At 38.5% G+C, this 24,286-nt stretch overlaps 1 long non-coding RNA gene across 1 annotated transcript; it reads left to right on the top strand.

The window, feature by feature from the left end:
• The first annotated feature begins 1,113 nt into the window (after nt 1-1,113).
• Nucleotides 1,114-23,566, top strand: LOC112802072 (uncharacterized). Its single transcript, XR_011882276.1, has 10 exons — nt 1,114-1,595; nt 2,450-2,954; nt 3,323-3,529; nt 4,132-4,203; nt 8,075-8,934; nt 9,041-9,570; nt 9,976-10,068; nt 10,166-10,273; nt 10,358-10,747; nt 23,379-23,566. It is a non-coding gene; the product is annotated as an uncharacterized lncRNA (long non-coding RNA).
• The last annotated feature ends 720 nt before the right edge of the window (nt 23,567-24,286 follow it).

Raw genomic sequence — 24,286 nt, 5'->3', positions numbered from 1 at the left:
AAAGAGCTGCCCACATTTGAAATGTCTCATTCTTTGATGCATCATAAGATTCCATCCCTATTTCCCACGACAACTTCAAGTCTTCTATCAACAATTGTAGATACACATCAATATCTTTTCCAGGTAATTGTGGCCCAGGAAAAAGCAAAGAAAGTATACAATATTTAGGTTTCATGCTCATCCACAGAGGCAAGTTGTATACCATCAACATCACGGGCCACGTGCTCCATGAAATATTCATGCTACGAAATGGGTTGATCCCATCACTTGACAAGCCTAGTCTAATATTGCGTGATTCTTTTACAAAATCTTCATCCATTTCATCAAAGTTCTTCCATGCCAGGCCATCAGCAGGATGCTTTAACGTCTCATCTTTAATGCGCTCCTCATCATGCCTCCTCAGACTAGCTGCCGTTTTTTAGCACATAAATAATCTCTAAAGTATTGGAATTATAGGAAAGTATCTCAGAGTCTTTGCAGGAATAGGACGACCTTTCTTGTGAGGTTGGTTCTCGCTATTATCACTAGAATTTTTAGTATATCGAGATGTTCTACACACACGACATTGTGTTTCATCCTTTAGTTCTTTCCTATATAGGAGGCAATCATTAAGACAAGCATCGATTTTTTTTTATAATCCAGACTTAAATCTCTTATCATAGACTTTGTCTTATGGAAAGATGAAGGTATGTTAATGTTAGGCATTGCCTCTTTCAATAGCTCAAGAAGGGAAGTGAAGGAGGCATTGCTCCAACTGTGTAAACACTTTAACAAGTACAGACGGATGGTAAAAGATAACATAGAAAATTTCTTGCAACCCGGCATTACAAGAAAAATACCCATTCAGCCACACTTTTTTTAAGCTACATTTGAAAAGCATAGCCTATTCATAGAATAGGTATAAATAGGCTACGCTTTTCTCTGTGTTGCCTTTTTATAAGAGAAAAAAGAATACACAATTGTGGCATCATTTAAAAAGTGTAGCCTTAGGTATTATAGAAATCACTTATAAAGCGTAGCCATAGGTTGATATCTATGGGTTCACTTTTCGTATCAAAGGGAATGCTTTTAAAGAGTAACTTATTTATTATGTTTTGGGTGCGCTTCAAAAGTGATGCCTAATGTATGTAGAGCCAAATCCTAACATTTAGTGAAATTTTTATTCTCCTTTCAATTCCCTCCAAAAGCACACACGCACATCGTAACCCTCTCACCTTGAATATGCGCACAACCTCACCTTCGCCAACCCTTTCGTGCTCAATAACCCTTACCTTCGCCATTCTCACCTGCAACACTCATCACCTACGACACCCATCATCACCTTCTCCTTCTCACCGTCGCCATTGACCGTCGCCACCCAGTCAACACTCACCACATCGCTACGCAGACCAGCTCACCACTCACCAGCTGACCAGTCACCACTCACCACTGACCGCTAGTTACCGCTCACCGTTTGCCATCGACACTCATTGTCACCACTGCACTGACCATAGCTCTTCTTTGCCGTTTTGCACTAATCGTCGTTGTGCCGCTCTCGCCATCATCATCTCCGTGCTTCTCATCATCGTCTTCTCTGTGCGCACATCATTGAATAGGTATGTATTGATTTCTATTTGGTCCTGAAATTTCAGAGGTTTAGGGTTCCGATTTTAGGGGTTTTAATTTGGGGGTTTTAATCTGTGAAATATGGGTTTGTGAACTGTGATTTGATAACATGCATGCTGTTGTTGATGAAGATGCGTGGTATTTTTGTTTGAGATTGAATCTAAATGGCATGTCGAGGATGATTTTTTCATTTTTCCCCTTTCCCCTTTCAGAATTCAACTGTAGTTCAAGTGTAGTTTGTGAGATTGAATCCAAATGGCATGTCGAGAAATTTGTTGAAATATAAATAAAATGAAATTTTTACTTTTATATTGATTCAGGTGTATACTTTATCATGCATTGTCACAAAATAACCTGCCTGAAGTTTGTAACAATCGGGAAGTTTTGATGTACAGATGAGTTTGGAGTTTGTATGCTATATTGTATTGCAGCTCTGTTACACTTAAATAGTTAACGGCATCTTTGCTTAACTACTATTTCTTACAAATAGAAGTTGGTAAATTGACTTGATTGATCCCGTCTTTGAAATTCTCCAGCCCCTCTGTTTATTTATGGTCTGAGAAGTTAAAAAATATTAAATATATAACCCTAGGAAACTTTGCCTGAGCAAAATTGATCAATTTTTCAAGCCCATTATGTTTAGGGTTTGAAAAGCTATACTTTATAGATGAATCCTTTGTTTTGCTTTTTTATCATATTATCCTTCTCCTTAAATCTTAATGAAATTATTCTTTTATAAAAAAGATAAAAAAATATCTATTGTATTTAACTTATAATATGTTTTATTAATCCATCATATTTTTTCAAAAACTCTGCTGATCTAAGCTTATTTTCTAATGTGCAGTCCCAGAAGAATACACATGTGTTGCAGAAGAAGCTGATTTTTCGATATTTCTTGTTAGAAAAAATACCATTTTTTTCATTTTCAAGTTTTCCCTTGTTGACTTTAGTAATATTCGTCTTGTAGAAATTTTAAAATTTTAAATTTATAAACTGTAGATAAAGGTTGAAGACTTCTTTAAGTAATTTTTCTCAGATGATGCTGTAAACTTTCATGAGTCTTTCTATAAAAGATGTGGTGATAAAGGTAGCTTGCATGAAACAACTATGAAACCTCTGCATTTGAAAAACCATCTTTAATTTTGTATGCTTTGCTAGTTGTGAGTATGGTTTAAGGGAAAAATTTAAGATGACTAATACCTGTCAATACACCTTAATGTTTTGTCGAGGATGATTTTTTCATTTTCCCCCTCCCCTTTCAGACTTCAAGTGTAGTTCGTGGCATCCTCAAGAGAAATTTGGGTATGCTCATGAACTATCTTTTCAACATCCAATAAGACTTTATCTTGGTATGTTTTTGCCAGCTTTATTTCTCTTTTCTATCTAAGGTTCAACTAAAATTTTGAATGAAGCCAAAGTGAATGCCTAATATGAGGGCTTATTTACAGAGAAATATATGAACATATTGATGAGTTACAAAATTCCATTTCACGGAAAAAATGATTGAGCAATGCATGCTTTAAGTAGTTAAGTTTGAAGTTATTAATTCAAATTAAGTAAATATAAGATAGAAAAAAATGTTAAATCTAAGATCCTGAGCATATGTCCTTTGATGAAGCAATAATAAGTTCTTTGATGCGTCCCTATGATTTTTGAAAACTTAGCAAGCTGTTCCTATGGAGACTTGCCAGTGGACATAATTGTTTTTCCTTTTCAGGAGCAAAATTTGGTGGCTCACCCAGCACCACCAGCGTCTGCTGTCTTTGCCGCCGCTCCTCTGTTTTGCAGCCTCTGAGCCGCAAACTCCATCACTGGTTCCATCTTCACCTGGCCGTTGAACACCCTTAACTTACACAATGAGGACCATGACTCGCCTTTTACCTTCTTTGATTCTGCCTGCTGCTCTTCTGCCCTGTGCTATCCGGTTCTGCCCTAATTTTCACCTTCTTCTAAGTTGTCTTTTTTTTCCTTCCTTATTTTTTTGTTTTGTCGTTATCTCTTGGATGATTTAATTGCTACTACTGCTGCTGGGTCCCAAATCTGTTTGATTATATCAATTTAATTCTTGCTAAATGAAGATTGTGCAGAATTTGTGGTTGAATGGTTGTATATGGCAATTACAATTTTTTTGTCTGTAATTTTTACAGTTATTTTTGTTTAGTTGTTTGAGCTGGTAGCAGTGTTGTGCTAACAGTTAAGAATCATTTATTACATGGATTAATTATGGAATCTCGATAAACAAACCTATAAACAAACCTAAAATGCTTTTACTTTCACATTTCTAGAAATAATTTTAATTTTTAACTTACTATATATTCATCTGCAAAAAGCTTTTACTTAAATATGATAATAAAATTTGTTGATTAGATATTTATCTTTTTTATTTTAGAAAACTCCCTCCTAAAATTTTATATAGCAACTGCAAGATTGCAAAAATGTTATTATAATTTGCGTTTGAGTTTCTTATGAATGGTTGCAAAAATATTATTAGAAAGTTGACTTTGTTTATTGTTTGCATTGACCAAGATTGAAGGCAGAAGTTTTTGGTTAAGGTCTTCCAAACAGATTTTGTCAAAATGTTGATCGTGTTATGGCAAGGTACAATGCATACTTTAATTCTTTTGTTTTGTTGGTTTTGAAGTTGCAATTTAACTTATTAAATTTGTACTATAAATTCTATGTTTCTCTTTATTTGTTTTACCTTAATGGGTTTCTAGAGAATTACTTCCAAGGCTAAGAACTATTTTCCAACCTAATTACAGGGCTTTGAAAGTCCTTTTCATTGCCCATTCCCTTTATAGTGAATAACACCCTTCCTCCTCTATTCTTGTTATCTTCACTTTGCGACCACTTATAAATTTTTTTCCTAAAAATTTTAATAATTATCAATTAGGTTTTGTGATATGCCAAAGGATTAGATAGATCTACCGAGGTATAGCGAAGAGTATATCAATGGTGTTATTAGTTTTTTATACTTTGCATACTCCAAGGGAGAACTAGAGGGACGATAAATTCAATGTCCTTGTAAGACGTGTTGTAACATTAACTGGTATAGAATAGATGTGGTATTTGACCATTTAGTAGCCGAAAGATTTGTTAAGGGATATAGAACATGGATTAATCATGGGGAATGGACAATCCCGATGGTGGTTGACGATGACACGAATGATGAAGAAGGTGCACGCGATGACATCGAAGGACCGCTTAATGATGCATTTGGAGATGTACCTCGTGCTGAGGGTGTTACTGTAGGTCAAAATGAAGAGGCTAAAAAGTTTTACAATTTAATAGATGGGGAAAGTCAATAGTTATATCCGGGTTGTAAGAAATTTTCTACATTATCTTTTACCATCCGTCTGTACTTGTTAAAGTGTTTGCACGGTTGGAGCAATGCCTCATTCACTTCACTTCTTGAGCTATTGAAAGAGGCAATGCCTGACATTAACATACCTTCATCTTTCCATAAGACGAAGGCTATGATAAGAGATTTAGGTCTGGGTTATAAAAAAATTGATGCTTGTCCTAATGATTGCCTCCTATATAGAAAAGAACTAAAGGATGAAAAATAATGACGTATGTGTGGAACTTTCGATATACTAAAAATTCTAGTGATAATAGCGAGAACCAACCTGACAAGAAAGGTCATCCTATTTCTGTAAAGACTCTGAGATACTTTCCTATAATTCCAAGACTTCAGAGATTATTTATGTGCTCAAAGACGACAGCTAGTCTGAGGTGGCATGATGAGAAGCGTGTAAAAGATGGGACGTTAAAGCATCCTGCTGATGGCTTGGCATGGAAGAACCTTGATGAAATGGATGAAGAATTTGCAAAAGAATCACGCAATATTATACTAGACTTGTCAAGTGATGGGTTCAACTCATTTCGTAGCATGAATATTTCATGGAGCACGTGGCCGTGATGTTCATGGTATACAACTTGCCTCCGTGGATGTGCATGAAACCCGAATATTATATGCTTTCTTTGTTTATTCCTAGGCCACAATCACCTGGTAAAGACATTGATGTGTATCTACAACCATTGATAGAAGACTTGAAGTTGTTGTGGGAAATAGGGGTCAAAACTTATGACGTGTCAAAGAATTAGACCTTCCAAATGCGGGCAGCTCTTTTGTGGACAATCAATGATTTCCCTGCTTATGCTATGTTGTCTGGGTGGAGTACAAAGGGAAAATTGGCTTACCCTTCTTGCAATAAAAATACCTGTAGCTTACAACTAAAACATAGTCGGAAGACACTTTATATGGACCATCGTGTCTTTTTCCCCATGGATCATCCATGGAGAACCAATATAAGGTCTTTTAATGAGAAGTAGGAATTAAGACCCCCTCCACCTGTTATAGAAGGAACTGAAATTTTTGAGATGCTACAAAATGTTGAGAATGTTTTTGGGAAGAAGCAAAGTACATTAAATAGTTTCCCATGGAATTGGAAAAAAAAGATCAATCTTCTATGTATTGCGTTATTGGCACAAGAACCCACTGCGTCACAACTTAGATGTCATGCACATAGAGAAGAACATACTTGACAGTGTAATTGGAACTCTCTTGGATATCCCAGGCAAGACAAAGGACCATTTGAATGCTCGATATGACTTAAAAGATTTGGGTATCTGGAAAAATCTTCAACCAAAGGAGGTGAATAATGGCAAGAGAACAAAGTTGGCAAAGGCATGCTTTTCTATGACTGCTACAGAGAAGTCAATTTTTGTGGTGTTTTGAAGACAACAAAGTTACCTGATGGTAGTGCTTCAAATATATCACGCTGTGTACATCTAGGAGAAAAAAAGTTTCTGGGTATAAGACCTACGATGCTCACTTTATGCTTCACTATTTACTACCAATACCAATTAAAAGCATCCTTCCTGATCATGTGGCCATTATGTTGATTCGACTAAGTTCCTTTTTTCATTGCTTATGCAAAAAGTTCATCACACTGGAAGAGATAGATCTACTAGAGTTAGACATTGTGGAAACATTATGCCACCTTGAGAGGATCTTTCCCCCTTGTTTTTTTGACATAATGGTTCATCTTCCCATTCATTTAGCAAATGAGGTAAGATTGGGTGGTCCGGTGTAGTTTCGTTGGTTGTATCCTCCAGAAAGGTACATGTGTACATTAAAGTCATATGTTCGCAACAAAAGTCACCCCAAAGGTTCTATTGCAGAGGCATATCTGGCTAAAGAGTACTTAACTTTCTGCTCAAGATACTTGCATGGAGGTGTGCAAACAAGACTTAATAAGCGGCCTCGAAATGATGATGATCCTAACGAAGATGAAGTTGTGCCATCAAAGTTGTTTTCTAACAAAGGTCGTTCGTTAGGCGTGGGAAATTGAGAACCAATTAATCTAGATGACATATCAAGTGCTCAAGTCCATGTGTATGTATTACACAATTGTAAAGAAGTCGCAGATTATGTTAGGTAACTTAATCAAACATATTTTTATTCTAATCAAGTTCACTCATATTTTTTAGATCAAACTTAAATATTATTAATTATAGAGAGCATGAGGAAGAGGTTAACAATCAGCAGGGAACAAAATGGAGAAAAGTAAAAGTTCACAACAAAATGTTCGAGCAGTGGTTTGAAACTCGTGCGAGGGATCCAAATGTGGCTTCTTGGCTAAAAGAATTATCTCGAGGTCCAAGCTCTGTTGTAAGAAGATTTTCTGGATATGTAATTAATGGATACAGGTTTCACACTTTGGAGCATGAGACAAGGAGAAAAACACAAAATAGTGGTGTCACATTAACTGCTTTAACTTCAAGCTTTGCAAGTGCTAAAGATAAAAGTCTAATCCAAGACACTGTAGCTTATTATGGCAGGTTGTTTAAGATAGTAGAGTTAGACTATTTTGGACGTTTTAAGGTTGTCTTATTTCGGTGTGAGTGGTATGATGCTGGGAAAGATAAGTATGGTCTTACATTTGTTCACTTTCATAAGAAATGCTTCCAGAATGAACCTTTCATACAAGCATCTCAAGCACATTAGCGTTTTTATGTGCAAGATTCATATGAACATAACAAACATTATGTTATAGAAACTGTCCCAAGAGACTTATTCAAAACAAGCGATGAATCTGAGCCTGAGGCCTGTCAAACACACTATAGTGAATAACACGAGCGTATAACGAGCCCTGACATACCAGCTGATGATGGTGAACTTATTCTGGAGAGGACTGATTTACGACCCACTGTTATTGAAACGGTTCCCCAAGTGACTTCTGCCCAAGAATATGAGGCAGACTTCATTGGAGATTCTAATTCTGATGGGTCATCCTAAGCAATTTATTGCTTAATATGTACATATGTATACTTAAGTTTTCTTCTTCACCTTTTTATTTGTAAGTAATACTTATTTTTTTTGTTAATTTGTCAATCTCTTACATTTTTCTTATATTTATTTTGATGGGTATATTGACTCTTCCTAACTAATTTATTTGTGTAGGAATAAGGAATTTATTAATCTTAAAGCTACATCAAGTAAGAATTTGCTTACACAATTTAAGGCTAAGAGACAAAGGATTGTAATTGAACGCAAGAAATATGAAATGGAAGCTGCAGCTGCTAATGATAAGGAAAAGTCTGAGCGAAGGGTGGATGAATCAGAAAGTCAAATGAAGAAAAGTGCAACCAAAGGGAAAAAGAAATCCATGTCAAAGAAGCTGGATTTTAGTCATTTGCAAAGCACATTTGATTCTATTAGCAAAATGACTAATTCCATGCCTACCACCTTAGAAGTACAGCCAAACATTCCTTCGCAACAGCCAGAAAATAAAAAAGAAAGGAGCTATTAACAGTGCCTACTACTGAAAAAGTCAAGAATGGAGTGTAGGGTGGAAAATCAACACAAGACTTGAAGAAGTCTAAGTCTACAAACATGGAGACAGATGAACTTACAAGGAAGCTCGAAGCAATTCGTAAAATAAAGGAATAGCAACGTGCCAACAAGTGTAAGCCAATAGCGGAGTTGTCTAAGTTCTACTCAACTCACAATCAACCAAGGGCAGCAGCAGAATATTCAACTCACAGATGAAAAGACTCAAACAGGGCAAGATGACACAACTTTGCCTACTCCTAAAACTACCCCACAAAATGAAAGTGCAATGTTGGAGCAAGGAATATCAACAAAGGGTAAGAGAATGCCAGGAGTAAAGGCTACAACAATTTACAAATTCTTAAAAGAAAATGGGATAGACGTGGAAATTGAAGAACCAAGCACTGAACTAAGTGAGGACAGGGAAGAAAGCATGGCACTTGATGAAGACTATTATCAACATGTGATGGAGGACATTGATGATAAAGAAGGTACTATTTTGCTATTTTTCTTTCTTCTCTTGTAAATTGTAATGCTTCTTTTTTCTATTGGCATCACTAATTAGTCCTTAATATTTTTCCTAATGAATGAAACTAGGAGAGTCAAAGAAGAAGAAAACCCGTGGAAAAACAACTTGCAAGGAAATTTATGCAAGGACTATGGAACAGCAGGAAGAAGTCACTTTTGATAATGGACAGCCCGTAGGACCAACCAACCAAAGTGTTTCTAACTTAACTGGTTTTGTTGGCACTATTGGTAGAAATAAAAGATTTGTTAGTCTTTTGTACACTAGTTAGCATACTGTTTCTCCTAAAGCTAAGAAGTTCATGTGGGACTATGTTAACATAAGACACTCGGTAATTATTGACTTCAATTTTTTTATTCAGCACAAGAGCATACAACAATTACTTATAATCATGCAGACCAAGTTTATCCTCCTAGACAGTAGAGAAAAGTGGGTAATGCAAGCGACTCGAGATGCTTGGAAGCGGTTCAAAGGAAAGATTAAGCAGAAGCACTTAATTCTCTATGATACTATTGAAGATATGGTGAAGAATCGACCCCCACAAGTACCAGAAAGTCAATTCATAAAATTGATCTATTATTGGAGTCATCCTCTAATCCAGGTAAAAGACTATATATGTTGAATTTTCATGTGTACGCTTTATTTCTAAGATGTGATCGTAGAAATGAAATTTAAATAGTGCTTTAGTGCAACAACAAAATAATTATATTGAATAGACCTAGTGATAATAATTGCTTAATAATAATTTAGGGGTTGTTGGAAAATAAAAATCTCTTTAGTTGCATACAGCAGTCTTCATTTGGGCTTGACTTCAGGTGCAATGAACTTGCATTTGTGATACTTGATTTGAACCTGCATTTGGACCAAAATCCATGATTATTTAACGAGTAAATGTGACATATTTTTCAGTGCTTTAGCTTAATAATGCAGCCATGCTAGAAGATTTGCCTAACTCATTATGCTGCACGTGTTAGTAATTGCATGCTAACTTTTTATTCACTTCCAGTCAATAAGTCAAAGAAACAAGCAACATAAGAAAAAACAGAAGTTTTCACATCGCATGGGGCCAATCAATTTCGGAAGAGTGCAAGTGGCTCTGGTAAAATTATTTAATATGGAAGAGCAAATTTATATTTATAAGGACTTATATTTGAATAATTTGAAGGAAGAAATCGAAGTAAGATCTTGTTTTGCAGCGAGCAACAAAGGAAACAAATGAGAAACCAAAAAGGTTTGAGATGTTCATTGCTACCCAAACAAGTTGGGAAAGGAAAGAAGTTGATGAGGAAACACATACTACTATTGTAAGAGTTCATTGAATCATTCATATTACATTTCAAATTTAGGATATAGTAACTAATTCAATTTTAAATGTTTCTTCTATCCAGGAAGACTTCCAACACCGCCAAGCTGCTGGTTAAACATAAGAGGAAGCATGTGAGGCCTTATTCGGGAAAGAACAACCAGGTCGGGTAAGGTGGTATGGAAGATCTATGACAAAAACTGATTTAAAAAAACATGCTGAAATTAATGTAATCAAGAATCAGCACAAAGAGGAAGTGTTCAGTTTGAAGGATAAACTTGGACACATGGAGGCTAAACAGCAAAAACAAGAGGAAGAGATTCATGGGTTATGAAATATGGTCAAGTTAATACTGCAGCGATTGGAACCTGGAATGAGGCCAGAAGAACTAGAAGTTTTATTACAAGACGCCCAACAGTCTCCGATTGATGTGAATAGCAGCTATGGATCAACTCATTTTCTGAACTTAGATGTGGTATATCCTTATCTGTTCCTTGTTCCATACTATAAGTAGCAATGACACATAGATTTGGAAAAAATAGAGTAAAAAAATATTTAATTGTAATAAAGAGTTTTATATAACATATTTTAGTTGTTAAATTAATAATAAATTATAAGTTATAAATAAAATAATAAGGGTAGAGAGATATAAAATAGGAGAGAAATTTATATTGCTATGGGCCTATGGCTAAAATTTGTTTGTGCAATTCTGGTTATTGTATTTTTGATTTTGTGCACTTGGTACATATGAATTTGTCCCTATATTAAAGGGTATTTGAAAGAGAACGAGAGAGAGGTTTCAAAGTTTGAGAACTGTTTTAGGTGCTGTTGTAGTTGGTTGCAGAGGTAACAAAAATTCCATGACTACTCTGCTGGTTGTGGTTTAGTAGTAGATGTAGAATATAATTTTGTATACTATATCTAATTTTAAGTAGTAGATGTAGAATCTAATTTTTAGTAGTAGATGTATATATATAAAGAACTTAGTAATTGAGGATTTGGGGCGTTTCAAGTTTTGCTCACCTTTAAGGTGTTTGATACAATGTCAGTGTCAGAGTCAGCTTGCTTTCTAGTAGCTTTTTTATTTGTTTTATTTTATTGTGTGAATTTGCTTTTGGAATTTCCACTACTGGATGCTTGTTTTTGTTTTTGAATGTTGGATGATATGTTTTGTTATAGTAAGAAATATGCATGCTGAGATAGCAATAGGAAGCCTGCGTATTTTGTTAATAATTGTAAAACCCGGTTAATTAATGGCTAATTAGCCTATAAATAAGAATTTATTATAGAAAGCCCAAAATGTGATTTTTGTGGCTAAATATGATAGAGGAGATTGAGATGAGAATTTCGGTACCAATTTTATAGAATTCGGACCAAGATTGGACCAAACGGGCCAAACCGGGCCAACCGGACCCAAAGTGGGCCCTTGGCCCAACATAACTAGAACAAAACCCTAGTTTTCAGCATTCTCTCTCCTCACTAAACACACTCACATGCTGAAAATGGAGGCCATGGAGGGGAGAATTCTCTCTCAAGTTCTTTCTCTCACTTGATCTTCAAACCACCATAACTTTTGATCTAGAGCTCCGATTGCCGCTCCGTTTGCGGCCACGCGTTCACCGTGGAGAGCTCTACAAAACCCATACAATTAATCCTGAGGTAAGCCACGTGTTGCTGTTCGAAATTCCAGCCCTTATTTTCGAGTTTCATGGGTGAAATGTTGAGATTTTGGGCTCTTTGATGTTATAGGACCCAACTCTCTTGAAGGAGAAGGTTAATATTGTCTTCTTAGACCTTGGGTGTGGTAAGATTCTCAACCCTAGTGTGATTTTGTTGTTCTATGATGTTTGGGTATTGAGATGTTGTGTATGGGTATGATGATTGTGGCTTAGGTTGTGTATATGTGAATATTAGAGCTTGATTGGTGATTTTGAAAAGCTTGAAAAAGGGATTTGGTGGTGAAAAATCTGTTCTTGGAGGTTTTGAGGCCTTGAGAGCTTGTGGATAAGTGGTTTGGAAGTGCTCCGGTTGAGCTTGGGAAATCGGCTAAGGTATGGTCTCGGTTTCCTGTATCTAATATGTAATGTGGTAGGAAATACTTAGGCTAGAGGCCCTAAGATAGGCATTGAATGGTTGTTGATGTTGAATAATTGAGATATATGATGTGGTCATATATGTGATGATGATTATTGATGCCTTAGTGGTATGATGTATGAGAAATATGCATGTTGTGATATATGCTTGATGATTGGTTATGGTTGAATTGTGGGTTGAACCCTGTTGATGGTGAGTATGATATTGATTGTGTACGATGATGATTTATTGGAATTGGTGTTGTTGATAATTGGCATGAGGAAGGGTATATGATATGTCAATATGTTGAAGTTTGAGCCACTTGGGTGAAGTGGGTTAAAATGATGAGATAGTGATGTTGTAAATTGTGGTAATGTGTCAATGTGTGAGTTGAGGAGGCTTGATGTTGAATTTGATATATTTTGATTGATTTCAAAGAAAAGGGATGAAATTGGCATGTTTTGATTGATTTTAAAAAGAGTTGAAAATGGCTTGTTTTGAAAATGGCATATTGTGGTTTTGTATGAAAATATGGTTTTTGGGCATACTTTGGTGGGACATAACTTGGACTACGGATCTCCGTTTTGTGCCAAATCTATTTAGAAATGAAATTGGATCCGGGAAGTCCATGCCGTTCGAAGAACGGGTGAAAAATGATTTAAAATGAGGAAGTTATGTCCGTTGAAAGATTGGGGTTTAAATTGATGAATTCTGCAGCTTTTAACTTAGAAAATTTTTAGCAGAATGACCCCTTGCGCGTGGGCGCACTTGGCGCGTACGCGTCGTTCTTCCAGAAAGCGCCATCCACGCATGTGCGTGATGTGCGCGGGCGCGTGGCCCTGTTTTCATCCCAAAGTTGATTTTTGAGTTTTAAAAGCCAAATCTCATACTTCTAAGCCTCCGATCTCACCATTTATGTCTTAAATCATTATGATATGCCTAGCTATTAGAAAAGGGCTAGTGAATGTGATAACTTGCGAGTGAAGCAAGGGAAAAATGAATGATCAATGAGGATCAAAGATGATTATGTGAGATGCGGAGGATGGTGGTGGAGGTGCTTGCTATGCCATGGGCCGAAAGGCTGTAATTGTTAATGAAGCGGCTGGTTATGGATTTAACCGTGAGCCGGGTGGCTGGTTATGGATTTAACCGTGAGCCGGAATGGCTGTGTATGATATGAATATTGGCTGGTTCTGGACTGAACCGTGAGCCGGATGGCTGATATGGATGTTGATCCATGGATGAGAATTCATGCATGTTTATGCTGAATTATTGATAATTGTGATTTACACTTCCACTATCTGAGATACGAGTTTCCCTGGGTAGTAGCAGTGGCTAGCCACCACGTGCTCCAGGTTGAGACTTGATACTCTGTTGACCCTATGTCGTAAGTGTGGCCGGGCACTGTGAAAGACCCGGATGAGCTCGCCCCCGTAAATATTCACCAGTGAGGGTGATGGATATAGATCATGATTATGATCAAGTTTATAACGAGTATAACTCGAGTTGGGGATGCGTGACAGAGGGACAGTCCAATGGTTAGCGACCAGGACTTGTCGGGTTGGCTCTATAACCGACAAGATGATATCATCAGCCACTAGGGACAGGCATTCATCATATCCATACTATGTGAATTGTTTGAGATTGCCTATTTGACTGCATATTACTTGCTAATTGTCTAAATGCCTTAACTGCTCCTATTTGTATATTCCTTGTTTGATATAACTGTGTTTGCTACATTATACTCCTGCTGGTGGTTGGAAGGTTTGAAGGAACTGGAAAGGGAAGTATTAGCTAGACTGAAGAATCTTTAGTTAGATGTCCTTACATGGTTTAGCTTGTTTATAAGCTTTGATATTATCTGGAAGAAGTTCTAGGATTGCCTTTGGCTTTCCTCTATTATTATGTATTATATATGTGGAAGATGTTACCATGCTGGGGACCTCTGGTTCTCACCCATGCGGATTTTGTGGTTTTCAGATGCAGGACGTACGGTTTCCCGCTGAGGCATGCTGGAGACTTCTAGATTTGCGAAGATTCCTTGTTCTTGGGGACTATGTTTTGGTTTATATGTTTTACTTAGATACTTTTATCTCCATTAAATAATACAACTGTGATGACTCCTCTTATGGGAGATTTTGGAGAATAGGTTTTATGTATTTGTGTCCCTTTGGGTTTCCTTTAGGGTTTTCCTTATTTTTATCATATGTATATATTGCTATGCTCGGACCGGTTATCTTCGCAGCCGGATTTTGAGTCTTCATATTCCTGTTTTTGACACTCCTTTGTATATATATAATCACGCGTTGGTTATCCTTGTTCGTTACGTTATCGATCGGAGTGTTGCGCCTTCGAGTTGCGATTTTTGTTTACCCCTTTTTTTTTACAAAGGCTCCTAGTTATAATCAATCATTCATACTACTATACGTACTAAATTTTTATTTTAGAGGTCGTAATACCTTGCCATCTCTAAATTATGACTTAAGCATAAGACTCTGTATGGTAGGGTATTACATTATGGTATCAGAGCAGTTCATTCCTGTAGAGCCTGAGGGATGGACTGACTATGCTTCTGTGCATTCTCTGTGTGTGTGTGTTATGTGCTATTAGTATATCTACTTGATATAATTGGCATAAACGTTCATGAGCATGCATTTGGGACTTTGAAGCACTAGACTTTCGATATTGAGACTGATCAACTTAGTATCGATTGTTTGGTGTGTATAGGAACCAGATGGCGCCTCGTGGACGCGGTAGAGGTAGTGCGAGAGGTCGTACAAACACTCGTGCACCGGAGAATAACCCTAATGACCCGGTGAACTTTATGACTGCGTTGGAGAACATGGCTGCTGCTATGCAAGCCACTGCTGAGGCTCTTGGTCAACAGATGAACAACCATGGTAATGATGGAGGTGGAGTTCAGGGCCCGATGACATTAGCAAACTTTTTGAAGGTTAATCCACCTAAGTTCAAGGGAACTACTAGTCCGACTGAGGCTGATACATGGTTTCAGGCTATAGAACGAGCACTGCAAGCACAAGTGGTACCTGAAGGACAGCGTGTCGAGTTTGCTACCTATATGCTCACAGGTGAAGCGTCACATTGGTGGCAAGGTATCCGACGTCTTCTACAGCAGGGTGATGACTATATCACCTGGAATGTTTTTCAAGAAGAGTTCTATAAGAAGTACTTTCTGACTTCTGCTAGGACGGCCAAGGAACTTGAGTTACTGCAGCTGAAGCAGGGTACTATGTCCATATCAGAGTATACTGACAAGTTTGAGGAGCTGTTCAGGTTCTCTCGTATGTGCCAAGGGACTCCGGTGGAATATGAGGAATGGAAGTGTGTTAAGTATGAAGGAGGACTCCGGAGTGATATTTTCAGTTCAGTGGGACCAATGGAGATTAGGACTTTCTCCGAATTAGTGAACAAGTGTAGGGTTGCTGAAGAGTGTGTGAAAAGGGCAACTGCTGAGAAAGGGAGTCACAAAGGATCATTCCTACAGAACCGAGGGAAGAGCTTTGCACCTAGAGGTCCGTCTTTCAAGAGGGGAAGCTCTTTCAAGAGGCCCAACAACAACAACTCCCAAGGAAAAAGGTATGGGAAGCAGCCTCAGAATGATCAAGCTTGTACTAGGTGTGGAAGTCACCATCCGGGAGCACCATGCAAGGCCGGATGGGGTTTGTGCTACAATTGTGGAAAGGCGGGGCATAAAGCCGCAAATTATCCTGAGAAGCAGAAACAAGGTGCTGGGAAAGTACAACAGACTGGTCGGGTGTTCACCACTTCAGCTGTAGGAGCTGAGGGATCTGAGACACTTATTCGAGGTAACTGTGAAATGGCAGGTCAAACTTTAAATGCTTTATTTGATTCGGGAGCATTGCATTCATTCATTGCATTTGAGAAAGCCCATGAGTTAGGACTGAAGATTGTAACTTTAGGTTATGATCTAAGAGTGTACAATGCTACCCATGAAGCCATGGTAACTAGGCTAGGATGCCCGGAAGTTTCCTTTAGGTTCAAGCAGCGTGATTTTATTCATAATTTAGTCTGCTTACCGATGATTGGTCTTGATCTTATCTTGGGATTGGACTGGTTATCTAAGAACCATGTTCTGCTAGATTGTTCTACAAAGTCGGTGTACTTTATGCCGGAAGATACTGAAGGGCCGGTCGTGGTGAATAATTATTACTTGAACTCGATGATGGTGAACTGTTCTGGAATCGAGTGTCAGGGTATCATGTTGTTAACCGCGGGCGTTTCGGGTGATGATCAAAGGTTGGAACAGATTCCGGTTGTGTGTGAGTTTCCGGAAGTGTTTCCCGAGGATATTGATGAGTTTCCACCTAAACGAGAGGTTGAGTTTGCTATTGAATTGGTGCTCGGGGCGGGACCAATCTCAAGTGCTCCTTATAGGATATCACCGTTAGAGATGAACGAGCTAAAGTCTTAGTTAGAAGATTTATTGGGAAAGAATTTTATACGACCAAGTGTCTCTCCGTGGGGTGCTCCAGTGTTACTGGTGAAGAAGAAGGATGGGAGTATGCGGCTCTGTGTAGATTACAGGCAGCTGAACAAGGTTACAATAAAGAATAAGTACCCATTGCCAAGAATTGATGATCTCATGGATCAGTTACAAGGAGCTGGAGTTTTCTCCAAGATCGATTTGCGATCCGGTTATCACCAGATAAGGGTGAGGGGTGAGGATATCCCTAAGACCGCTTTCAAGACTCGTTATGGTCATTACGAGTACACTGTAATGTCTTTCGGGTTGACGAACGCTCCTGCAGTGTTCATGGACTACATGAATAGAGTTTTCCGTCCGTTTTTGGATAAATTTGTTGTTGTCTTCATTGATGACATACTGATTTATTCCAAGACTGAAGGAGAGCATGCGGAACACTTGAGGACCGTGTTGCAGATTCTAAAGGAGAAGAAACTTTATGCAAAACTGTCTAAGTGCGAGTTTTGGAAGAGTGAGGTGAAGTTTTTGGGCCATGTGGTGAGTAAGAAGGGAATAGCCGTAGATCCAACTAAGGTGGAGGCAGTGATGGATTGGAAACAACCAACCACCGTAACAGAGATAAGGAGTTTTCTGGGTTTAGCTGGCTATTACCGAAGGTTTATCAAGGGCTTTTCACAGATAGCTTTGCCAATGACAAAGTTAACCCGCAAAGACACTCCGTTTGTTTGGACTCCTGAGTGTGAGGAGAGCTTTCAGACATTGAAGAAAAAGTTGACCGTTGCACCTGTGTTAGTGTTACCCAAGCCGAATGAGCCATTTGAGGTGTATTGTGATGCCTCATTAAAGGGTCTAGGGTGCGTGCTGATGCAGCATCATAATGTGGTGGCGTATGCCTCACGACAGTTGAGACCGCATGAAGTGAATTATCCTACACACGATTTGGAACTCGCTGCGGTTGTGTTTGCCTTGAAGGTGTGGAGGCATTACCTCTATGGGGTTAAGTTCCAAGTTTTCTCTAATCATAAGAGCTTGAAGTACCTCTTTGATCAGAAAGAGCTTAATATGAGGCAGAGAAGGTGGATGGAATTGTTGAAGGACTACAACTTTGAGTTGCATTACCATCCGGGAAAGGCGAACGTAGTGGCGGATGCGTTAAGTCGAAAGTCATTATATGCGGCTTGGATGATGCTTCAAGAGGAGACGTTGCTCAAGGGATTCGAGAGTCTAAAATTGGTGCTCGAGAAGTATCCTGAACTTTGTGTTTGAGCCGATTAGAGATCTCAAGTGATTTTAAGTCCGAACTCCTAAAGGCTCATCAAAATGACGAAGCGTTATGGAAGGTGTTACCGGCTATTGAGCAAGGAAAACAATGGAGAGTGTCGGAAGAAAAAGATGGGTTATGGAGTTTCAAGGGTAGGATCATTGTGCCGGATGTTGGCACTTTGAGGCAAGATATTTTAAAGGAGGCACACAAAAGTGGATTCTCCATTCACCCGGGAAGTACTAAGATGTACCATGATTTAAAGGCAATGTTCTGGTGGCCGGGTATGAAGAATGATGTGGCGGAATATGTTTCAAAGTGCTTAACTTGTCAAAAGGTAAAGATTGAACATCAAAGACCTTCCGGGACGTTGCAACCTTTAGAGATTCCACAATGGAAGTGGGAAAGTATTGCAATGGACTTTGTGTCGGGATTGCCAAGGACTAGGGCTGGTTTTGATGCTATTTGGGTGATTGTGGACCGACTGACGAAGTCAGCTCACTTTTTACCCATTCGTACGACTTACACCCTTGAGGAGCTAGCACGGTTATACATAAAGGAGATTGTGAGACTTCATGGTGTACCTGCTACTATAATCTCTGATAGAGACTCTCGTTTCACTTCAAGGTTTTGGGGTGCATTTCAGAAAGCTTTTGGAACCCGATTAAGCTTGAGCATGGCTTACCATCCTCAAACAGATGGTCAATCCGAGAGGACGATCCAAACACTAGAGGATATGTTGAGAGCTTGTGTTTTGGACCAACCGGTGAGTTGGGATCGGTATATGCCATTAATGGAATTTGCATACAATAATAGTTATCATGCGAGCATCGGAATGGCTCCGTATGAGGCCTTGTATGGGAGGAAATGTCAATCTTCGCTATGTTGGTATGAAGCTGGAGAGAAAAGCTTGTTAGGGCCGGAAATGATAGCTGAGACTACTGAAAAAGTCAAGAAAATCCGTGATAGGATGCTTACGGCACAGAGTCGTCAAAAGAGTTACGCCGATCAGAGGCGAAAGCCCTTAGAATTTGAGGAAGGAGATCATGTTTTCCTTAAGGTTACTCCGACTACAGGAGTAGGTAGGGCGATTAAGGCAAAGAAGTTGAATCCTCGATACGTTGGTCCATTTCAGATCTTGGAGAGGATTGGACCGGTGGCGTATCAGATGGCTCTACCACCTCATGTTTCGAATCTGCATGACATGTTTCACGTGTCGCAGCTTCGGAAGTACACTCCTGATGCTAGCCATGTGTTAGAACCTGAGTCGGTTCAGTTAAGGGAAGATTTGACGCTTCCAGTGGCTCAAGTCAGAATTGATGATACTAGTATCAAACGGTTGCGTGGAAAAGAGGTTTCATTAGTCAAAGTGGCTTGGAGTCGAGGCGGTGTTGAGGAACACACTTGGGAACCTGAGTCGGAGATGCGAACGGATTATCCGCATTTATTCTCAGGTATTTGCATTTGAATTTTGTGGGCAAAATTCCCAATTAGGTGGGTAGAATGTAAAACCCGGTTAATTAACGGCTAATTTGCCTATAAATGAGAATTTATTATAGAAAGCCCAAAATGTGATTTTTGTGGCTAAATATGATAGAGGAGATTGAGACGAGAATTTCGGTACCAATTTTATAGAATTCGGACCAAGATTGGACCAAACGGGCCAAACCGGGCCAACCGGACCCAAAATGGGCCCTTGGCCCAACATAACTAGAACAAAACCCTAGTTTTCAGCATTCTTTCTCCTCACTAAACACACTCACATGCTGAAAATGGAGGCCATGGAGGGGAGAATTCTCTCTCAAGTTCTTTCTCTCACTTGATCTTCAAACCACCATAACTTTTGATCTAGAGCTCCGATTGCCGCTCCGTTTGCGGCCACGCGTTCACCGCGGAGAGCTCTACAAAACCCATACAATTAATCTTGAGGTAAGCCACGTGTTGCTGTTCGAAATTCCAGCCCTTATTTTCGAGTTTCATGGGTGAAATGTTGAGATTTTGGGCTCTTTGATGTTATAGGACCCAACTCTCTTGAAGGAGAAGGTTAATCTTGTCTTCTTGAACCTTGGGTGTGGTAAGATTCTCAACCCTAGTATGATTTTGTTGTTCTATGATGTTTGGGTATTGAGATGTTGTGTATGGGTATGATGATTGTGGCTTAGGTTGTGTATATGTGAATATTGGAGCTTGATTGGTGATTTTGAAAAGCTTGAAAAAGGGATTTGGTGGTGAAAAATCTGTTCTTGGAGGTTTTGAGGCCTTGAGAGCTTGTGGATAAGTGGTTTGGAAGTGCTCCGATTGAGCTTGGGAAATCGGCTAAGGTATGGTCTCGGTTTCCCGTATCTAATATGTAATGTGGTAGGAAATACTTAGGCTAGAGGCCCTAAGATAGGCATTGAATGGTTGTTGATGTTGAATGATTGAGATATATGATGTGGTCATATATGTGATGATGATTATTGATGCCTTAGTGGTATGATGTATGAGAAATATGCATGTTGTGATATATGCTTGATGATTGGTTATGGTTGAATTGTGGGTTGAATCCTGTTGATGGTGAGTATGATATTGATTGTGTACGATGATGATTTATTGGAATTGGTGTTGTTGAGAATTGGCATGAGGAAGGGTATATGATATGTCAATATGTTGGAGTTTGAGCCACTTGGGTGAAGTAGGTTAAAATGATGAGATAGTGATGTTGTAAATTATGGTAATGTGTCAATGTGTGAGTTGAGGAGGCTTGATGTTGAATTTGATATATTTTGATTGATTTCAAAGAAAATGGATGAAATTGGCATGTTTTGATTGATTTTGAAAAGAGTTGAAAATGGCTTGTTTTGAAAATGGCATATTGTGGTTTTGTATGAAAATATGGTTTTTGGACATACTTTGGTGGGACATAACTTGGACTACGGATCTCCGTTTTGTGCCAAATCTGTTTAGAAATGAAATTGGATCTGGGAAGTCCATGCCGTTCGAAGAACGGGTGAAAAATGATTTAAAATGAGGAAGTTATGTCCGTTGAAAGATTGGGGTTTAAATTGATGAATTCTGCAGCTTTTAACTTAGAAAATTTTTAGCAGAATGACCCCTTGCGCGTGGGCGCACTTGGCGCGTACGCGTCGTTCTTCCAGAAAGCGCCATCCACGCATGCGCGTGATGTGCGCGGGCGCGCCGATTGTGCTGCACCCAATGCCCAGCCATTTTCCAGAGAGTTGTGCCAGAACTGTGCCAGTGTTGTGCTTGGGGCACGGGAACACCCACGCGTACGCGTGGTTGACGCGTGCGCGTCGATTGGCAAATTTTTAATCCACGCGTTAGCGTGCATGACGCTTGCGCGTCGATGAGTTTTTGAGGCCATCCACGCGTGCGCGTGGAGTGCGCGTACGCGTGGCCCTGTTTTCATCCCAAAGTTGATTTTTGAGTTTTAAAAGCCAAATATCATACTTCTAAGCCTCCAATCTCACCATTTATGTCTTAAATCATTATGATATGCTTAGCTATTAGAAAAGGGCTAGTGAATGTGATAACTTGCGAGTGAAGCAAGGGAAAAATGAATGATCAATGAGGATCAAAGATGATTATGTGAGATGCGGAGGATGGTGGTGGAAGTGCTTGCTATGCCATGGGCCGAAAGGCTGTAATTGTTAATGAAGCGGCTGGTTATGGATTTAACCGTGAGCCGGGTGGCTGGTTATGGATTTAACCGTGAGCCGGAATGGCTGTGTATGATACGAATATTGGCTGGTTCTGGACTGAACCGTGAGCCGGATGGCTGATATGGATGTTGATCCATGGATGAGAATTCATGCATGTTTATGCTAAATTATTGATAATTGTGATTTGCACTTCCACTATCTGAGATACGAGTTTCCCTGGGTAGTAGCAGTGGCTAGCCACCACGTGCTCCAGGTTGAGACTTGATACTCTGTTGACCCTATGTCGTAAGTGTGGTCGGGCACTGTGAAAGACCCGGATGAGCTCGCCCCCGTAAATATTCACCAGTGAGGGTGATGGATATAGATCATGATTATGATCAAGTTTATAACGAGTATAACTCGAGTTGGGGATGCGTTACAGAGGGACAGTCCAATGGTTAGCGACCAGGACTTGTCGGGTTGGCTCTATAACCGACAAGATGATATCATCAGCCATTAGGGACAGGCATTCATCATATGCATACTATGTGAATTGTTTGAGATTGCCTATTTGACTGCATATTACTTGCTAATTGTCTAAATGCCTTAACTGCTCCTATTTGTATATTCCTTGTTTGATATAATTGTGTTTGCTACATTATACTCCTGCTGGTGGTTGGGAGGTTTGAAGGAACTGGAAAGGGAAGTATTAGCTAAACTGAAGAATCTTTAGTTAGATGCCCTTACATGGTTTAGCTTGTTTATAAGCTTTGATATTATCTGGAAGAAGTTCTAGGATTGCCTTCGGCTTTCCTCTATTATTATGTATTATATACGTGGAAGCTGTTACCATGCTGGGGACCTCTGGTTCTCACCCATGCGGATTTTGTGGTTTTCAGATGCAGGACGTACGGTTTCCCGCTGAGGCATGCTGGAGACTTCTAGATTTGCGAAGATTCCTTGTTCTTGGAGACTATGTTTTGGTTTATATGTTTTACTTATATACTTTTATCTCCATTAAATAATACAACTGTGATGACTCCTCTTATGGGAGATTTTGGAGAATAGGTTTTATGTATTTGTGTCCCTTTGGGTTTCCTTTGGGGTTTTCCTTATTTTTATCATATGTATATATTGCTATGCTCGGACCGGTTATCTTCGCAGCCGGATTTTGAGTCTTGATATTCCTGTTTTTGACACTCCTTTGTATATATATAATCACGCGTTGGTTATCCTTGTTCGTTACGTTATCGATCGGAGTGTTGCGCCTTCGAGTTGCGATTTTTGTTTACCCTTTTTTTTTTTACAAAGGCTCCTAGTTATAATCAATCATTCATACTACTATACGTACTAAATTTTTATTTTAGAGGTCGTAATACCTTGCCATCTCTGAATTATGACTTAAGCATAAGACTCTGTATGGTAGGGTGTTACAATAATGTTGCTGGTTTGATTTATGAGCTTATTGATTGTGTGCTCCTTCGAGTGATTTTGCACTTGAGCTGTTTGATGAAATGTGCAATAGGCTTATACCTGTAAAATCCAAAAAAACTTCTATAATTTTTGTATACTAAAATCTTGATATAACGAAAATTCTATTTAATTTTTATAATTACGAATGTCATTATGAATATTTTTCTAACTGCTTTTCTATATAATTATGCAGGGTAACAATGAAGATTAAGCAATAAAGATTAAGCTGATTATTATTGTGGTTTATTGGCTAAGATAAAGTACTGTTTAGAATCTTTACATGTATGGTTGACTAATGACTTTTATTAGAAGATACTTATGTATGTAGGATATGTTTTTTTGTAGAGTATTAGTAATAAATTCTAAGTGATATTATGGTTATTTTGATATGGCTATGCTTACTTTAGTGTGAGATGTATGGATTTTTACAATTAACTTCATTCTAGTACTTTTGGATTATTATTATAAATATATTTTGGTTAGAGATAATTTTTATTATTTAAAAAAATTATTTAGTATAATTATGTATTTATTTTTATTTTATAATTTTCAACTCATTTAAATAAAAATGTAGAATTATTATACATGTAATCATATTATTAATTATTATGTTGTATTAATAATTATTAGAAAATTATATATATAATATACAGAAAAAAAATAGACCTAAGGCTACACTTATATACAGTAGCTATAGTATACAAAAAAAACGAGGGACCTAAGGCTACACTTATAAAAAGTGGCCATGGTATATAATGTGGCTACGCTTTATAGGTGATGCAGTAGCATTGAAAAGCGTAGCCTATTCTGGCAAAAATGGAAGTTGAAAAGCGTAGCCTTTGGTCCTGGACAGCATCACTTGAAAAGCGCACCCTATTCCCAAACGCCAAAAGCGTAGCCCTTGATGCAGAAAAGCGTAGCCTTTGAGAATAGGCAACGGCCGAATAGGAATCACCCAAAAAGGCGTAGCCATAGCCTAAGGCATCATTTTTTTCACTTTTGGCTACACTTTTCAAGTGTACCTGAATGAGTGTTTTTCTTGTAATGCGGGTATAACTCTTGACTTGCCCCATCTATTAAATTGTAAAACTTTTTAGCCTC

The sequence above is a fragment of the Arachis hypogaea genome, chromosome 5, assembly GCF_003086295.3.
Source record: "Arachis hypogaea cultivar Tifrunner chromosome 5, arahy.Tifrunner.gnm2.J5K5, whole genome shotgun sequence".
Taxonomy (NCBI): Eukaryota; Viridiplantae; Streptophyta; class Magnoliopsida; order Fabales; family Fabaceae; genus Arachis; species Arachis hypogaea.
The sequence above is the reverse complement of the archived record's forward strand: the minus strand, read 5'-3'. Positions and strand labels throughout refer to the sequence as shown.